Source organism: Equus asinus, chromosome 24 (assembly GCF_041296235.1).
Source record: "Equus asinus isolate D_3611 breed Donkey chromosome 24, EquAss-T2T_v2, whole genome shotgun sequence".
NCBI classification, from domain to species: Eukaryota; Metazoa; Chordata; class Mammalia; order Perissodactyla; family Equidae; genus Equus; species Equus asinus.
In genome coordinates, this window is record NC_091813.1 from 50,207,737 (window position 1) to 50,227,544 (window position 19,808).

At 39.2% G+C, this 19,808-nt stretch overlaps 1 long non-coding RNA gene across 3 annotated transcripts in view; it reads right to left on the reverse strand.

Moving 5' to 3' along the window:
* The window catches only part of LOC123280462 (uncharacterized), a 119,269-nt gene that overhangs the window by 36,455 nt on the left and 63,006 nt on the right, over window positions 1–19,808 (reverse strand). The window lies entirely within an intron of this gene.

Below are 19,808 nucleotides of genomic sequence, written 5' to 3' on the forward strand. Positions count from 1 at the left end.
AATACCTTTGAAGTAGGGATGTCAAATGTCACCTAAGGGCATCATGAGAGGTTACCTGGAGCTAAAGAGTTAATATATAGGGAGAAAACTTTGAAATATGTGACTAGAAATAACAATCAACATTTTTGGGCGGTTTACAGTTTACAATGCACTTTAACCTTCCTCTTCTGCAAAATAGTGATAATAGTATTACCCACATCATAGGGTTTCTGTGAGAATTAAATCAGTTCAGACTCACAAAGAATCTGAAACAGTATCCAGTACTTACAGTATTATTATATATGTATTATGCTTGTTAACGTTGTCACAGTCATTGTTATTAGTTGTTTTTATACTCCCCTATAACTTTATTATCCCAATGTTACATATGAAAAACTGAAATTTCCTAACTTTAGATTTTGTGTTGTCTTTGATACATGATACTGTATATCAAACCATTCTGTTTTAATAATAGCAATCATTACTACTATTATTACGAATACAGTTAGTATTTATTCAGTTCTTTTAATGTGCCAAGCTTTTCTTATACGTTAGCCCATTTAACCCTTGCTGCTATCACATGAGGTAAATAGTCTTGTCTGCATTTCAGTAATGAAATGATTCAGGCCCAGAGAACCTAAATACATTTATCAAAGTCATGCAATTTAGGACATGTTGAGATTTGAACATAAGCCATGTTGTGTAAAAAGCTTAAATTCTTAACTATTCTTGCTACTGTCTCCTATTCCATTACAATTACTCCAAGTTTTGTCAGTTTTCAGTTGCATCACCAGTTAACACGTGGATCAAATGGATGGGCCTTAGAGGGCTTCTTAGTCTTTCTCTTGACCCAAGCCTGATCTAACAAGGAAGAAACTGTGCATATCATGGTGCTGTACTTTCAACAATCACTCACCATCCTCAAAATATCAGTCCTATTCTTTGAAATTCAATTCTTAGCTTTGCTGGAGGCAAGTGATGGGGAGGGTAGTTCTGTGCATTGTAGGATTAAACAACATTCCTAGCCTGTACCTACTAGAAAGAGCATGACATCACCTCCAATAGTGGCAGCCAAAGCATCTCCAGACACTGCCAAACGTTGCCTGGGAAACAAAATCACCCCTCGCTGAGAAGCACTGATCTGGAGTTCCTTGTTAAAATGTTCGTATCTCTTAGGAGAGGACAAGTTCTATCCAATAACAGGGATTTAAACGTCAGTTACAAATGGGAAGGATTGAGTCCAGGTTACTTTTGGGAAGATGAGAAATGTCAGCTGGGACAGCAGTGGCTGGAGGCCACAGAAGCAAACTTCAGTTCAAATCAGTTCAACAAACATTCACCAAGTGCTGACCAGACTCTGGGCTACGCACTGGGGCTGGAAGAAGAAACCAGGACAACCCCAACCTCCGGATGCTCCCCATCAGACATTATCTCCTCCAAGTTGACCTGAGGCCAGGCCTGCCACAGTGAACCTTTCTCAGATGCTTGATCCCTGCGATTTTAACGTGCTGACTCACCACTTCTTCTCTCTGCCTGTAACTGTCTGGAAGATGAGGACTGGATTTAAACTTTTAGTAAAAAGGCACAGAATAAAAGCCTATGTTCCCTGGGGTCACAGCGCCGATGATCTCTAATTTCAAAAGCATAGACTTCCACTTGGACACAAGCAAAAACTTCCTTTGAGACCAAAACTTTGGCAATCCAAAAGTGTTTCACCTCCAAAGACTTCTGCAACTGTTTCAGCAGTTCTTTAGGTTTTTTATTGCTGTTATCATTTTGGTTACTTTTTTCCATATAAGTTTTAGTAAGCTTGATATTTTTCATTTCCTTAGAGCCAGTCTATCCGAGTACAAATCCTGGCTCTGCCACTTAGTGTTTGTATGTCCTTGGACAGATTACTCAAACCCTCTGTGCCTCAGTTTCAGCTAAAAACTAGGAGAAATAACAGTGCCAACATCATTAAGCTAATTGTGAAAAATTAAATTAGTAACACTTATTCAGCACTTAGAACACTTCCCAGTAAGATTCAATAAAGATTAGCAGTTATTATTATTATTATTATTAATAGCTAAGGTTCAGGAGTCCATTATGTGTCTACCTCTGTGCTAGACACTTTAGATTTACCTTTTAATCTTCACAGAAATCCTACAATGTAAATATTACTGTGTTAACATTGTAGATGTCAAATCTGAGATTCAAAGAGATAAATCACTTGCCCAAAGTCATACAATGATGACTCCAGGATCCCTCAGTCCTCAGCTCAGAATAAGTAAATTAACAAGAATTGAGACTAGAGGAAGATGACCATTAGACATTGACCACAGAGATGGGGAGGGCATTAAACATAATGGTGAAGAACAGTCTTCAGAGACAAGCAACTCTGGTGTGTGGTATCATTTGGACAGGCTTCTTTCATAAATGGTTAATTTTTTTCTAAATTTTTGACGCTGGAAGGGACATGCTTCTATTCTTTGAAAATTTCAATTATAAGGGAGAATATGAGGTATAGAATACGAGGCAAAGATTTACAGAGATTCTTAAAAAAAATTCATCTATTCATCTGTTCAGTGTGTATATATAATCATCACTATTCGGGTTGAATTATGTCTCCCAAAATTCAAATGTTGAAGTCCTTACCACTAGCGTGTCAGAAGGTGACCTTATTTGGAGATAGGACTGTTGCAGAGGTAATTAGTTAAGATGAGATCATATTGGAGTGGGGTGGGCCCCTAATCCAATATGGCTGGTGTCCTTATATAAAGGGGACATTCAGAGACAGACAAGCAAGGAGGGAAAATGATGTGAAGAGACACGCACATAGGAAGAAGATAGCCATCTACAGGCCAAGGAGAGAGGTCTGGAATAGATCTTTCCCTCACAACCCTCAAAAGGAACCAAGTCTGTCAACACCTTGCTCTCAGACTTTCAGCCTCCGTAGCTATGAGGCAATAAATTTCCGCTGTTGAAGCCACGCAGTTGGGCATACTGTGTTACAACAGCCCTGGCAAACTAATACAATCACCAACCGCACTAGACACAGAGACTAGGTTGTGTTGCAATAACAGATGGCACCCACATCCCAAGATCTTTTTCCAATGAGAGCTTATTTCTCTCTCACACAGTCTCTGCAATGCTCCGGGGAGACTGTCTTCCATGCAGTCCTCAGCATCTCCAGCTGCTTCCATCTCGTGGAACCTTCAGCTCAACACACTACCTTAAGATTCTCCACAGTATGGAAGACAGTCCTGGAGGGTCTCATGCTGATAATTAAATGTCCCTTCTGCCCTTGCCTAGAACATGCACCTTCCTGAGTATAGGGCGGCTGGTAAAGGTAAGCATCCTGAGTCCACAAGGGGCAGGAAAACCAATGACATCCCCATGCCAACTACCTGCTCAGTACTGGGCACACAAAAGTTTAAAAAGCAGACATGGCTCTCACTCTTACAGTGATTACCATGTAAAGGGAGAAGTACAGTTGATACGCAAAAAACAAATGCAGAAATAATTCAAGTGGTGCTGTGTCTTGAAGGAAGGTAACAGAGTACTCAATCATGAATAACAAAAGAGGAGATGCTGACTACGTAGGGCTAGCAAGGGAGGCCCTCCTGAGACTGGAGGGATGAGAAAGAGCCATCTATACAGACAGAGCAGGAGAACAGTGCTCCAAGAACAGACCTTTTTACACTATTATACTATCACACACTTACATGGTACTTACTGAGTGCCGAGAGTTGTTCCACAGGCTCCAAATATAACAGTATATTTAATCCCATTTTACAGATGAGGAAAGAGAAAAGTAAAGTGATTTGCCCAAGGTCACACAGCTAGTAAGCAGGGGAGCAAAGATTCAAACTCAGGCACTTTGGTTTAAGAGTCTCTGTGCTTAACCACTACGCCCACTGCCTATGGATATGAAGAGCTTGGTTTGTTTAAGGAACTTAACAAAGGATAGGATAGGATAAGAGAGCAAAGAGAAGAATGGCTTGAGGGCTAATAGTGTAGAAGCAGGGACTACATCACGCAGGGCTGTATGAGTCCTTGCAAAGTTTAGATTTTATCCCTAAGTGCAATTTGAAGCTACTTAAGAGTTTTAAAAGGAGATGTGAAGTGAAACGATTTACATTTTAAAAGACCACTCTGAGAATTGGAGTGGGTCTAGACAGAAACCTGGGAAGCCTCTCAATAGCTAAAAGTAGACCTTGCATTAGCTTTCTATTGCTGCTGTGACAAACTAGCAAAACCTCCGTGCTTAGAAAACACAGATTTCTAACTTACAGTTGTGTAGGTCAGCGTCTGACACAGATCGCACTGGCCAAGCTCAAGCTGTGGGGTCCTTTCTGGAGGCTCCAGGGGACAAGCAGTTTCTTTGCCTTTCCCATCTTCTAGAGGCTGCCTGCTGTCCTCGGCTCATGGCCCCCATCCTCCACCTTCAAAACCAGAAACTACAGCACACACCGCCACTTCTCTGACTCTCTTCAGATTTCCCCTTTCACTTTTAATGAACCTTGTGATTACATGGGGCCCAGCTGATAATCCCAGGTAATCTCCCTCTTTTAACACCAGCTGATAAACAACCTTAATTTTATTTGCAACCTTAACTTTGCCACGTAACCCAGCATATTCACAGGTTCTCAGGATTAGATGCAGACATTTTTGGAGGGCCATTACTCTGCCTACCCCACTCCTTAAAGACTATCGAGAATGGTTTGACTTAATAAACTGTGGTATAATTTTGTAATTAATTTCCTGGCAACCATTAGTAACAAAAAGGTTTATGACATGGGAAGATTGATACGATAAAGGGCTGTGTAACATGAACTCCGTCGTCTCCAACTCCTGGATTTCTTCCAGGTAGTCAGATCAATAAGAAAGACAGGTAAGGAAATGTTTGCCTTGTTTACACTGACTGTGAAACTGCCAGGCAGAAACAGCAGGCAGGTTGGTGCTCAGAATGTCACCAACCTGGCACTTTTGACCTAAATTCTTTCCCATAAGACCTCGGTCTTTATCCTCTGCACACATTCCTCCCACATCCATTCTAGTTGTCCTCTCTCTGATAGAATCAAGAATTTCAAGTATTCCCATTCTTTCCTCCTTTACCATATCTATATTTCGAAACGGCTTGTTGACCCAAATACACTTTTCTTAATGACCAAGTCATAATTTTTTATTCTACTGATTTAACCCTTTCTATTTTGCATCCCAAAATATAAAGTAAAATAATGTTTTCCCTAACATATATTACCACCTATAGAACCACCTAGAAAGTGCACTTGCCAAAATATTAATCAAGCCATCAATAATTGTCTATTGTAATACAATTTTTCCCTCTGATTAGAATCAGCCATACTTCTCACCTGTTGCATTTCTTCCTAAATTTTAGCTTCCAATAAAAAGCCATAATTCTCCACATTCTTTTATTGTTAGCTAGTAACAAAGTGAAAAAGGAGTTTACATCACACCCTGAGCTAACATCCATGCCCATCTCCCTCCACTTTATGTGTGGGACACCTACCACAGAATGGCTTGCCAAGCGGTGCCATGTCCTCACCTGGATCCGAACCAGCGAACCCTGGGCCGCCGAAGCAGAACATGCACACTTAACCACTGTGCCACCGGGCTGGCCCCTCACAGTATGTTTAATATGAAAATACATAAGTGTGCTAGGGTGTGTGTGAGTACGTGCCTGAGTGTACACAGGTGTGAATGTGTTCAAAAGAGTCCACAAAGATATGCAGCAAGTCATGATCAATAGTTACTTGTAGGTGGGGAATACAAATGAGAATTAATTTTTTATACCATTCCTTTTTTCAAAATAAGTATGTATATAAAAGGGAGAAAAAGTCACTTCCTTTTGTAAATAAATGTGTGTTTTAGGAGGATTAGAGGTAATTGGTGCTCTACCTTACCTTCTGTGTGTAATATATCACACACATCATATTACATGGCACCGACTGCTAACAGACCCACGCTCCACTATCCCTGGGTCACAGGTCACACTGGACTCTGTCCTCAGGTGTGCGGGAAACATTGACTCTGATTAAATAAATAAATAAGTCGATCTTGAAAGCTAATCAAATCACCATCAACAGATCAACAGGATTCCAACAGCACCAAAACTCAATAAAGGGGAAAGAGCTCATTTTTGTCTCATTCACGTTCTGAGGAAGACTGTTGGTACCTCATTGATTTTTCTTTCTTTCTTGAATAATGTTTGCCTGCTCATTTAATTTGAAGCTGTGGAGCTAGGGGTTGTACATTGGTTTTTTATTTCTTTTCAGTACCCTTCGGTTTTTTCCCCTTTCAGTTTCTTAACCCTTTATTTTACCATAGTCATAACTGCCACGGAACATCTGAAGCTGAGATCGAGTTCCCCAGTGCTTAGCGGAGTGTTTAATGCCAGCCTGCAAAGTAATTTTGAAAACAGAATGTATGTGCATATGTGCTTCTTGATGCAGCCTCTCCCTTTCTCCCAACTGTACGGCATTCCCAGCAATTCCTTAATTTCTTAGCTGAAAATTAGGCACATAGACTTTTGCATTTTAAGGAGTTTATGGAAAGACATTAGAGTGACAAACACACTTGGGCAACAAAATAATCCAAGTTATTCAGACGAAAATAACGTGACATTTATTGTCACTCACATACGGTTATAAGAATCTTCTGAGCAAACTGGCCTCCATTTTCTATAATCCTGAGGATCAGGTTTAGCTCAATAAATCTTATACCCATGTAATATTTTAGAATTTTGTCCTAGTTTTTTATTCCTACCTAAAAAATAAATAGATTCACCTTGCTCCTTTTTAATATGTTTCACGCTTGCAAAGGTCAGTAAAAATGCTGAGACAGTACGTGTCAGATTCATTCATTCCACAGCAATAATATTGTGCACCTCCTATGGGTCGTGTGTTCTTTCAGGGATTGAGGATAAACAAAATAAACAAATAAGCAAGAGTTCCTGCCCCAAGGGAACTTACATTTTGAGAGAAGAGAGGCATGGAATAGAAAAATATACTTGTAAATACATAGTTTGTATCTAGGGAAGTGAATTGGGGAAAATAAAGCAGGGTAAAGGTGAGAGGAAGTCCAAAGTTCAGGGGGAGGTAAGAATGGATGTTACTCTTTCGGATAGGATGGTCCATGATAGATTGGAAAGTGATTGGAAATTTCTCTAGTTGTGTTGCTCCTTACATATAAACATATCTACTCTTCACCATTAGAAATTCCAATCAAAAATGCATCTCAAAACTTCATTTCCTTGAACTCACTGCCCATTGTCTCTCCTTTCCTTCAGAGCCAGGTCTTATGAAGACAAGTCCATACGCAGGTCATGTCCATTTCCTCACTTTCCAGTCATTCTTAAAACCTCTGCAATGTGACTGTACCCGCCTCAGCAAGGAAGCCACTCCAGCAGGATCATCAGTGACCTCCCTATTGCCCAACCGCCTGGCACTTCCCTTCACCTCTCTGCGGCGTTCGTCACCACCCGTCACTTCCTCACTGAAATTCTGCTTGACACCTATACACATTCTTCCGCATCTCCTCCCTCCTGGCTAACCTTTTTCTCAAACTTCTTTGAAGGTTCTTCTCTCTTTGCCCACCTGTGCCTTTACCGGGGTTCTCTAGAGAAAGGAGCTGTGGCAAGACTTAAAGTGCTATTACTTTATTTGAGTGGTGGAAGTCCAGTCAGGGAGAGTGATTAAAAAAGAAAGCAAGCTTCATGAGCCATGAAGACAAAGAGCAGTTTGCTCAATAGATGCATTGACTCGGCGAGCAAGACTCTTCGGGAAGGCTGACAGAAGAAACGGCCCTCAGAGTAGTACATTGAAGAGAAGAAGGAAGAGGATTTTTCTGCTTAGTTCCTCACACCTCCTGATTCCCATTGGTCAAAGTCCCGGGGGTATCGACTTTCTTGAATTGGTTGATGACATCATCCAAACCTTCAATACCCCAATTTAGTCCTTCATGGTCCAGTCCATCTTTGAAGCTGCAGTCAGAGGATTCTTTCTCAAACAGAGCTATAACATTGCTGTCTTCCTGCATGAAATCTTTCAGTGCCTCTGGATTTCCAGCATCATTATTGCCTGTGCTATGGTCCAGCTCAAGGCATTTCCTAACATATATATTCTGCTCTAGCCAACTTTTCTAAGGGTAGAAACATCGTACTGATGCTAATGTCTAGACCAGGAATCAGCAAATCTGACCCACTATCTGTTTATATGTAGTCTTTGAACTAAGAATGATTTTTACTTTTTCTTTTTAAGGATTAGCACCTGAGTTATCTGTTGCCAATCTTTTGTTTTATTTTTCCTTCTTCTTTTCCCCAAAGTCCCCTGGTACATAGTTATATATTCCAGTTGTAGGCCCCTCTGGTTGTGCTATGTGGGCCACCGCCTCAGCATGGCTTGATGAGTGGTGCCATGTGCATGCCCAGGATCCAAACAAGTGAAACCCTGGGTTGCCAAAACCAGTGCATGAACTTAACCACTCAGCCATGGGGCTGGCCTCAATGACTTTTACATTGTTAATGGTTGAAAAAATCTTATATGCAACAGAATCTAAGTGGCCTGCAAAGCCTGCAGTAATTACTATCCAGGTTTTTACAGGGGAAATTTTCCAGCCTCTGGTCTACACGGCTTCCTTCTGTGCTTAGGGAACAGTTAAGGACCAGCCTCCTAAAAGACAAAGTGTGGCAAAGTGCAGTGGGCGCTCCAGAGTTCTTTAGCATCATCTCCTGTTCCAGTCATCCTCCTGCCCTGTGCTTTCACCTTCAACTTGCCCTATCCTTTTGAATTCCATGTCTTTGTCCATATTTTCCACCCTACCTGGATGGAATACAATTCTTGAACCCCACTTTGCCTGCCTGAAAAAATGCTACTCACAATTTAAGACTATGTACCACCTTCTCCAAGAACTAACCATGGCCTCCCATACCACACCCAAAACAGAGGTACAGCTCTTTTATTGCTACTTATAACTGGTTCTCCTACTCAAATTTGAATTTTGAGTCCAAAATAATACTCATAATAGCTAACACTTATGGGGCCGGCCCCATGGCTGAGTGGTTAAGTTTGCACGCTCTGCTTCGGCAGCTCAGGGTTTCACGAGTTCAAATCCTGGGTGTGGACATGGCACCACTCATCAAGCCATGCTGAGGTGGCATCCCACATGCCACAACTAGAAGGACCCACAACTGAAAAAAAAAAAAAAATACACAACTATGTACCAGGGGGCTTTGGGAGAAAAAAGTAAAGTCAAAAAAAAAAAAGTAATACCTAACACTTAGCATGCGACAGGTTGATTCAATATGATTTACATAAATTAAGTCATTTTATAATCACAACAGCCCATGAGATAAGTGCTTCTATTATGCCCTATTTTCAGGTGAAAAGAACAAAAACAAAAATAAGAAACACAAGTACATAGTTGTTAAGCAACTTGCCCAAGGTCACAGGAGTCTAAACTAGTCATTCTAGCTACAAAGTTAACCCTCAACCACTCTACTATTCTCCACTCCGTAGTAGCTTCATAATGAAATAACAAGGACATCATAAGTAAAACTGAAGTGAAAAACAGCTTAGTACAGGAATCTGAACTGGGATTTCCACTCTTTCCTAAATTAACCTACACCAGACACAGGTAACGATGCTAGCAGTAAGGCCCGCTCCAGGAGGTCTACCTGGTTCAATCTTAGACAAGGGAGGTGACAAGTCAGAGAGCCTGAAAGCAGGCAAATCAGGAGACAGTGAGAATATGAAGCTGGAAGCTCCTATTTTATGGCCCGGATAAACATAAAATGATAGAGAGGAGCCTGATAAATATGGGTTTGATGAATCAATAAAAATTTCGAGAATATTACAATGACCATATCTCACAATTGGAAAGGTTCTGAGTCCATGGTTGAAAGTCCTCTACAATATTCTTAACATTCCTGGTTAATTACCCCAATCATTGGCAACTCACTATTTCCCAAGTCATTCTATTCCCATTTCAAATGGCTCAAACTGTTGGAAAGTTCTTTATATTTTGCTGCTATCTCCCCCTCATTTGCTTGAACTCATTTGCCCTGGTTTTGTTCTATGAAGACAAAGATATCTAATCAACTTTTTCACATGAGAGTTCAAAAATATTGTAATCAATCTTAAATTTGTTCTGGCCTAGACTAAATGTTTCCAGTCTCTGCATTGTAGGCCCTGGTTTCCTGCCTTCTCACTGTCCAGTCATTTTCTTCTGGACCTGCACTTGTCTTCCAATGTCTCTTCTACTCTCTGGTATCCAAAACTGGGCGCAATACTATAGTTTCAAGGTCTTGACAGTGCTGAGACTAAAACTATGACTTCAGCATTGAAGAAGATACTACTCTTCTGTTAATACAACTTGCCATTTTATTTTGAGGGAGCAGTCATATGATGTTGTTGCTTCATATTAAGCTTTTGGTTAATGAAAACCTCTGAGTTTTTGTTACATTTGTTTGTCTTTTTGTCTGTCTGTTTAATAGTGCTACCATCTAGCTGTGGCTTACCCAACTTCCAGATGTCCAATAGTTTGGGAGCTTTTTCAAAAAATGATATAAAGAGCTTCAGATTTATCCCTAAAGAATTTCACTTGACTATACGAATTCAATATTTCAGCCTATTGAAGATCATTTAAATTTCTGATTCTGTCATATTGGTTATTCCTGTAACATCACTTCCCCATTTGTTTATAAACATACAATGAATATACTAATAAACCATTCATCTGCTCATCAGTGAAGATGCTCCCTAAAACTCTTAACCAAGTTTGTGCAACTCTATGAACGTAGAAGTTAAGAAATTGCATTTCTTATAAAGATAAAATATTAAAGATAAAGATTCCCTAAGTTCCTCAGATATCTCACTTTTCAGACTGACCTACTCTTAATTAGTACAAATTATTGAGGCTCTTCAGAAATTATATCAAGGCAATTTGTCAGCAATCTGTAAAGTGATTTGCCACTGCATCTGGCACTGACATTTGGCAGCAAGTGTACTTCACTTTTAAATGGTCTGGTGACAGTTGATAGCTGTCATTCAGTCAGATCCTGAGCGCCCCTCCTGTCTCAAAGTGAGGCAAGCTCAAAGACGAGGCAATGGAATTAGCCAACAGACTCTGGGATGTAGCCAGAGGAGATTCTAACAAATTGTTTACCCTGGGTGTTACTCCTGATATCACTGAGTACATATTAGTCCAATCTATCATTCACTAAAATATGTTAGATGCTTTTAAAATCTAGCTTTCCATTAATAATCTAATCCTTATGTTTGTTACTGTGACTTTTTGCTTCCCAAAAATGTTCCTGTTTATTTTGAGGGCATAGAAGTATTTCTCATCCTATACTGATAATATTAACCCCACTACCACAAAGATTGGGGGAAGAAGAACAATCAGAAAGGGTTTGCCAGAGGTAAAAATGGTCAGGATTTATGAATGTTAGTGGGAAATTGATAGATCAGCTATTGCTATTTGTTTTTAGAATCAATAGATGTTTTTTGAGCATCATCCATGGCATATGAGGGAAACTGAGGAAGGCACTGTGGACAATACATAAATAAATAAGACTTACTCTATACACTCAAGGAGTTCCCAACCTATTGAAAGAAAGAAGAGATAAACGCTTGTTAAGTTAATTACAGATGAAGGAAAATACAATAAATATAGCAATACATGGTCTTTGGCACAAAATTAATAGAGTAGATTTATGGAGGGTTAAAGTTATGAGTTGAGGCATCTGCAGTTGATTAACATTGACAAGATGCAGATGAGAAAATTTTTATGGTGGGGAAACTATTTGAGCAAGGTTTGGGAGGGATAGTTTAACTTCAAAAAATTATAAATTATATGAGTGGAGAATAATAGAAACTGATCATTTACATTCTCTAACATTCCTTCTTCGATCAAAAATTGTTGATTATAATTGAACATTCACTGAGCTGTGGTGACAATAAAAGGCCTAGAAGAAGAAATCCTCCACCCTCTAAGCAGATTAAAACCCAGCAGAAGAGACTAAAGAAATATATGTGAAAAATACACACAGAGTCAAAGATAAGATGATAACTACATAAAAATCTGTGCATTTGAATAGAACTTGTAATATCAGTGCTGAAGTGAATGGCATGGTTAATCCACTTGGGGTTGAGTTATATTTTATATGTGTGTGTGTATAAATAGTATATATATATTAAGATTTTACTTGAAATGTTTACATTTAAATCATTCCCATGATTGTATTACGTGATATGTAATTGGAATCAGGTTCTTCTAACATGATTGTTACTTCGCTATTTTTTTCTTAAGAATGAAAAATTTATTCTCTCTTTTCTTTTGTATATAAGTTCCTATAAAGCCTTTGTTTCACAAAAAATATATTATAGGCTGGGACTCTTTATGTTCTGTGTTTCAAGAATTCTAATTGTTATTCAAGGGTCTCTTTAGCATTCTGTATAATGAATAAGAGTATTACGCTTTAATCATTGCTTGATGGATTACAATCAGCATGTCTAGACAAAGTGAGTTCATGTTTTTCTCCGAAGAAAATTAGTAAGCAACAATTATGCAGTTTGTCCACTTTTTTGCAGGGGAAGCTTCAAGAGCTTCAGTAACTCAAGCTCTTGGAAGATGACAAATTAATCAATAATAATCTTCTGGCTTTAAATGGCTTCAAAGTATCCTCTGTGCGTACACAGTTACTACTACCAATGAGACTGCTACCTTAGATTTCCTTTAGTCTTAAATATTTTTCTACTGATAGAAAGAATATTGGTGTTTAAGGAGATGGGGAACAAGCTCAATGCTGAATAAACTGCACTTTAAATACTGTTGTTTTGTTCCTAGCACTTAGCTTCTGGAATGTATTTATTTTAATGCAAACCAGTGAAATCATCAAAAAAGGTGGTAAATGAATTTTATCTATACTGAACTTAGAAAGCTCCTTGGATAGCATCTAAAAGGCAAATCAATGATTCCTTCTCTTTTCTTCTATGCGATTATTACGATGCATATCTCTTTGCTAGGACAGTGAGAGTGGTAATTATTTGTTCTCCCTAATATCTGATATTCCCCAAGATGGCATAATCTAAAAGAAGAAACAACTACATAAACAAAAAAAAACCCCACAATTCAAGGCAGTAGAAGTCATAACAAAAATGTCAATGTAACAAGTATCTCCAACTGGGAGACTTAGGAGGGTCTTCACAAAGGAGATGACATTTCAAGTGAGCTTTGAAGAGCCAGCAGCTGTTCACAAGGTGAAGAGAGGGTGAAGAACACACCTAAGGAAGATGTAAATGCATACACAAAGCCAAGAAAGGGTGACAAATCTGAGCATATTCAGAAAGGAGCAAGTATCCTGGTGATCTACATGTCTCAATGTCTTACTCAGTTTGGGCTGCTATAACAGAGATCATAGACTGGGTGGCTTATAAAGAACAGAAATTTTTTTCTCATGGTTCTGGAAATTCAGAGTCAAAGATCAGGATGTTCATTGGTTCGGTTCTGGTCAAGGCCATCTTCCGGGTACAGGGTACCATTTTCTCATTTTATCCTCCCGTGTTGGAGACCTGAAAGGGGAAGTAAGCTCTCTTGTGTGGTTCTTATAAGGGCACTAATCCCATTCAGGAAGGCTCCACCCTCACGACCTCATTTAATCCTAATCACCTCCCAAAGGCGTCTCTTCCTGATACTATCACATTGCGAAGTAGGGTTTCAATGTATGAATTTTAGGAGGGACACAAACATTCACCTGCTTTGTAATATTTACATATATCAAATCATTATGTTGTACACCTTAAAGTTATACAATGTTACATGTCAATTACACCTCAATACAACTAGAAGAAAAAAAATTCACCCTGCTAAAGAGCTTGGAATTTATGCTACAAGCAGAGGGAAATCAATAAGGTTTTTAGAAAATAGGTGACATGGAGAGGTATACACAGAAAAGGAAATCAAGTGAAAAGTGGGTGGGATAAATAATAGCATTGTATGTACATAGGTGTTTCATTTTCTTACAAAGATATTTTGGATTTTTTACATCTTACCTGCAACTTTGATCTTCTTTTACAATCTTTTCACATTGGGTTATATGATCCACAAAAGATAGATCTTGAAACAAACTGAAAGATCATTTATTTCAATACACTCATCTTCCAGATAAAGAAACTAAATAATAAACCATACCCAAACTTGACGGCTTCAACAGGCACCATTTATTTAACTCACGAGTCTGTGGGTTGGCAGCTCTTTTGCTCTTACTGCTGATCTAGGCTGGGTTCCTTCCTGGCTCTATGGTCAGCTGCCAGGATGGATGGGGGCTGGCTGGTCTAAGATCATTCAGCTAACACTGCAGCTCTTCTCGGATCCACATGGTCCCTCCAGCAGGTCAACCCAGGTTTGTGGCTGGGCTCCAAGACAGTACAAGGGAGTGTTCAAAGGTGTCCTGAGGCCTGATTTGAAACTATTCTACTTTGCTTCTCGCATTCTATTGGTCAAAAGTGACGAGGCCAGCTCAGATCCAAGGGATGGAGAAATAGGCTCCACCTTCCATCTCCGGTTAGAAAGAAATGCAAAGAACCATGTTTGTTTGTTTTTTTTTCCAATCTACTTGCCAAACAAGTTTTATGACCAACACTCCTATTTTTACTTCAAAGCAACTTACATGTCAGTCTAGCCATTAAGAAATCCAGAAATTAACTTTCTCAGTTTAAATTGAGTTGTATCCTTCCATTTTTTCTCTCACTTTGCTAACTCGTATCCCTTTTTATCACACAATAGAATACTACACATAAATTAGGAAGAATATTAGTTTTTATGAATCATTATGCACTGCTATTAGTCATTGCACAGCTTTCATGAAGGATTTTCAGAAGGAAATGCAACGTTCCTAAACATTTTCTATGTTTTGTCCAAGCCTGGCCAATTAACTTGTGTCCACCTGAAATCTTATCTCAACATAGGGAAAGAACAATCTGGATCTCTCTCCAGCCACCCAAACACAGCCCTCCTGTTTCCAAGGGTGCTCGTTTGCAAATACAAGTACGGACATAAAAATATGAATGCAAATGTATTCTTTTCTTAAAAAACAGATTTGGATCTCTTTAGTATATTTTTGGAAAACTTTGTTCAGTTCCTCTTCTTGGAATTTCATTATACTTTACGACCACAAAGTCAACTCTCCTGCAACAAAGCGAAACATGGCTCTTTGAAATAAATGTTGTCATTAACAAGCCATGCCAGGCACGATGACAGATTTGCAGCTGTAATGAATAACATTTCCCGCAAAGTTCTTCTGTCTGACAGAAAAGCTGTGACATTACTGCAGGCAACAGTGTTGAAAACTAAAAGATTGATTGATGCAAGTGGATAATTGAAACCTCAGGACTGTCACATGCATGTCAGACTAACAACCACACTACTACTCTAAGATAATATTTATCATGATACAGCCTCTTTGTGAAGAAAAAAAGACACATGTTAAAAAATGTACACTATATCCCATTAAATATGATTTAGAGGATGCCATTGTAGATGAGTCCGTCAACAGCAATAAATTACACAGATCTCAAACTTACTCTAAAACTCGCACTGGATTTGAAAATTAGTTTCTGCAATGAAATCCAGTCAAACTAGGCAGTTAACTTCTTTCAATTGCAAAGTGAAGGATACAGTTTCTAGGTCATCTGTAATTAACCCTGCAGTAAACCTGGAGTCAAGTGGCTGAATTTGGAAAAGTAAACAGGATAGAACCTTGCTGAAACTTTCTTTTAACAACTTATTTATCCATGGCTGTTCATTTATACCGTATTTCCTTCTTAATACTTGTAGTTCTGTATTTATATAGAGAACATATAAAAGATATACGTTCTTATAGAGAGAAGCTATATAGTGAAATACAGAATGTTTATTTATGCCCATGTTAACTGTTTCATATTCGACAGTTTAGAGGAAGGACTAGAGTGGCAAAATATTGCAATATGTGAATTACCTATTCACATGGAAAAGACGGGAACCCTGAGGCCCCAGCTTTTCCAGCAAATTTGAAATCTTTGGAAATCAGTCCCACTCTTCTGGGTTTAATTTTCCATGTATATAAAAGGATTACTGTAGTCATTAGGGTGACCTGGGATGTTTTCTAGTTTTAAAACTGAAAGTCCTGTATATGGGGAAAGCCCTCGGTCCCAGGTAAATAGAGGTGATTGGTCATCCTAGTAATCATAAACTTCTTGGGTATCATAGATTCTTTCAAGACTGTAATGAAAAGCATGGACCCTTCCTTCAGAAAAATATATATACATACTCACAAAATGTTCCATAGAATTTCAGAAGGTCATTGACCTGTTTATGAATTCCAGTTTAATAACCAACGTACCAGATCATCATTCCAGCTCTTTCCAGCTAACATTATATCTGTAATTAGTAAGAGGATCTTCTGTGCTTGTTGCCAACGTATAGTTTGTGTTATACAAAACTAATCAGAGAGGGAAGAATAAGTTTTGTCACCCCAGGGCTTTATAATTCCAATAACATACAGAACAAGAAAAGTGACATTTTTTTCCAGAGAGTATAATGGGAAAAAATGGAGAAAACGGAATAAAGTGGCCTTCAAAGTATTTTTAATCAAATTTGCCTCGTAGGTTTTGTTGTACTGTTAATGTCAAACATCTTCCAACCTTTTCACTAGATTTTTCGTTTCCTGTTACACTGTCCATCAAAGTCTGCATCCTTAAAAACTTTTCTTCTTTTCTTTGTTCGATTATGTTCTTTTTTGCTTTTGTTTTACTTTAATTTTTCTCTGAGATGATATTATATGTCTAGATGTTCTTTCTTTTTTTTCCTAAATACGTAATTTTGTTTTTGTAGCACCACTTGGGTCACATTTTCATCTTATTGTTTGTATCTCTTTCCTTTTGACATAATCGTGCAAGGTTATAATGTGTGCAGAATTCAAGAAGCGTCCTACCATTGGCAATGATATCAGAGAGTTCAGGTTAAGCCCATAGTTCTGCATTTCTTACCAGAATCTGGACTTAAAATTTTTATTTCGATGCTTTTTTATCCATAACAACATGGATTTAGATAAAGTCCAAATTTCTTAATCAGGCAACCAAAACCCTTCCCTTGCCTTCCAATCTGTCACCAGTCTTCTACCCTGCCCTGGTCGCTCAGAGTCCCAAACTCAACGGACATTCACCTGCCTCCAGGCTCTGCTCCTCATGGTCTCGTGTGCCTGTTCTTTAAATACTGTGCTGCCCTTAAGTTTGAACCCTCTATGGTTTGTTCATTCAATAAATATTTATTGAGCGCCCACTATGGGCCAGGTACTACTACAAAGCAAACCAGCAAAGAAATCCCTGTCTCTATGGAGCTTTTCATTCTTGCAAGGCGATACTTCATAAAGAGTGAATATGATAAAGGAGCAAACTATATACCATTTTTAGTATATGATAAGTGATAAGAAAAAAGAACAAGTAGAGTAGAAAAAGAGGGATTGGTAAAGTCAGGAAGGCAGGATGGCAGTTTTCATTTTAAATTAAATGAATGATTATGTCACTAGGTGGTGATCAGGAAATTTATAAATCTGGATCTCAGCAAATTGTCCATAATTTAGACGTTTTCCTAGAACACACACAGTGATGCTTCCTGTCTGGACAGAAAATTCTCTGACCTATCGTGTAAAGTAGTCTGTTAGCAGAGATGCTCACATCCTGAATGTTTACTTTTAAAGAAGGAAATGGAACCTAGGTGAGTCCTTTCTAAGGAGACTGCTTTGGAGAGCAATAATGTGGCATTCCAGGTCACTATTAATTTGTGGTCATTCCATCCACTTACAGAGCAGAGTTCTCCTGAAGTTGGAGAACACCTGTCAGGGTTCCTTTTCTCCCTCCATAAGTGGCTGCAGCTGTGACTCATTCTGCAGTACTCTGCGTTGCCACTCTCCATTCTCTCCTCCTCATCTGGGGACAGTGACAAAGAGAGTGAGCAAATATGAGTCACTAACACTATGGCAGCAACTCAGGGGATAGCCCAAAGCTCCCAGCTATATTCTCTCTGTCCCTGTAGGTAGCACTTCGGCTATCCCCGCTGGCTATACCTCTCTACTAGACATGGTGTCAGTGCACACGGAGGGGATCTGGGACAGAACATGTCCAGCTCTGATACTTAACCCAGCTGTGATCAATATGGAGAGCACAACCCACTAAGGAAGCCACTTGCTGTAACCCTTAATATCCAATTAAGCCAGAGACATTTGTGAGGGTGTTACCAGACCTCACTTAGAAGGAAACCTCAGGACAAAGTCCTTTAACTTATGCATGATAACCACTTCAGTGGTAAATATTAAGTTTATAAATAAGATATCAAGCTGCAGTATCAGACACCTATAACTAGTGACTCGACTATCTTCCCCAGAAGACCCGGATACAGCTCCACTCCCAGGCTATCCACGTGGGTGTCAATATGTATATAAAAGGCTTGTTTGGGTCCTAGGTTTCCCTAAATGTTGACTTTCCCCGGGTCCATAGGCCAGTGTCACATCTATCTCCCAAAGCCAGAGGCTGATCCTGGCCATTTTTTTCTGACAAAGGATCTTAGCACCAGGACACAAACCTTGAGCAAAGGAGTGAGAGGTTTGAGACTATAAGTCTGAAATTTGACTCTCCTCTTCTAGTAACTGACGAGCCCTCCAAATGTTTGTAATTATCTAAAGTTTGTTAGACAGAACCAGTAAGGGGGTATAGTGGGTTAAACAGTGGCCCCCAAAAGATTTGTTCTCTTACATTGTTCAGAGATATTTTGTTCCATATCCTTCATTGACCAGTGACAGTTTCAACATTATTTGTCAAGGTAATTAAAAATTCTCCTGCTTTGAAAAGGCTTGCCATCACACAATTACCCCCTTCAAATAAGCCAGCTCGTCCAAATAGTTTATGCTCTCTGATCGGGGATGGTGGGGATGTCAGTGATATTTGGAAGTGCCTCGCAAACTGGAAAATTTATCCTAACGGAGTTTTGTTTTTCCTTTTCCTTCTCTGCTAATAGAAACACCTTAAATAGAACTCTGAGCACCGCTGGCTTTCTACTCAGCAAGCAAAGACACCCTCAACTTGGAGTATCATGTTCTGTTCAGATTTAGATTTTTTTTTAGTCTTTAGAAGTATATAACCATCCCAGTCATACCAAATTTCTTCAAAGCACCACAATCAGCAAGGACTGAAATGTAATACCATTGACTAAAGGCCACTCATCCTGATGCATTGTCATTGAATCCTCCTAGATGCCTTCTCACAAGGTCACAGGGACTCTTTCTGTATGGCGTTGTTCCCCTCTCAAGCAGCCCCATTCTACTGAAGAAGAAAGAATATCATCCCCTCCAGCCCACAGCTCCTTCTCTAGCTCTCTTTCATGCCTCAACTGTCAGGGAATCTCCAAAGTCAAGACTGTTGATATTTTAAATGCTAATCCTCCTTTCCCCAACCACAACCTGAAGGCTGAAATACTTTGGCAAGTTCTTCCTGATCTCCTGGCTTCTATTTGACTGTACACCTTAGTATACACGGCCAACATATGTAATTTGGTCAGATACCACTTAGCTACAATTGCCCATATAAACAATATAACATGTGACATAGGCTAGAATTTGTCCCAATTACTATACATCTTCTCAAATGTGCAGAATCTATGCAAACACCTACATCAGTGCCCCTCATTTGCCTCAATTGCAGAAGTCAAGACCAAAAGTTGAAGTGGATTAGTAGGACCATGATGTGAAGATGTTGGGTGTTAGTTGCTTTGATTTTTCTAAAGGCCAAGGACTC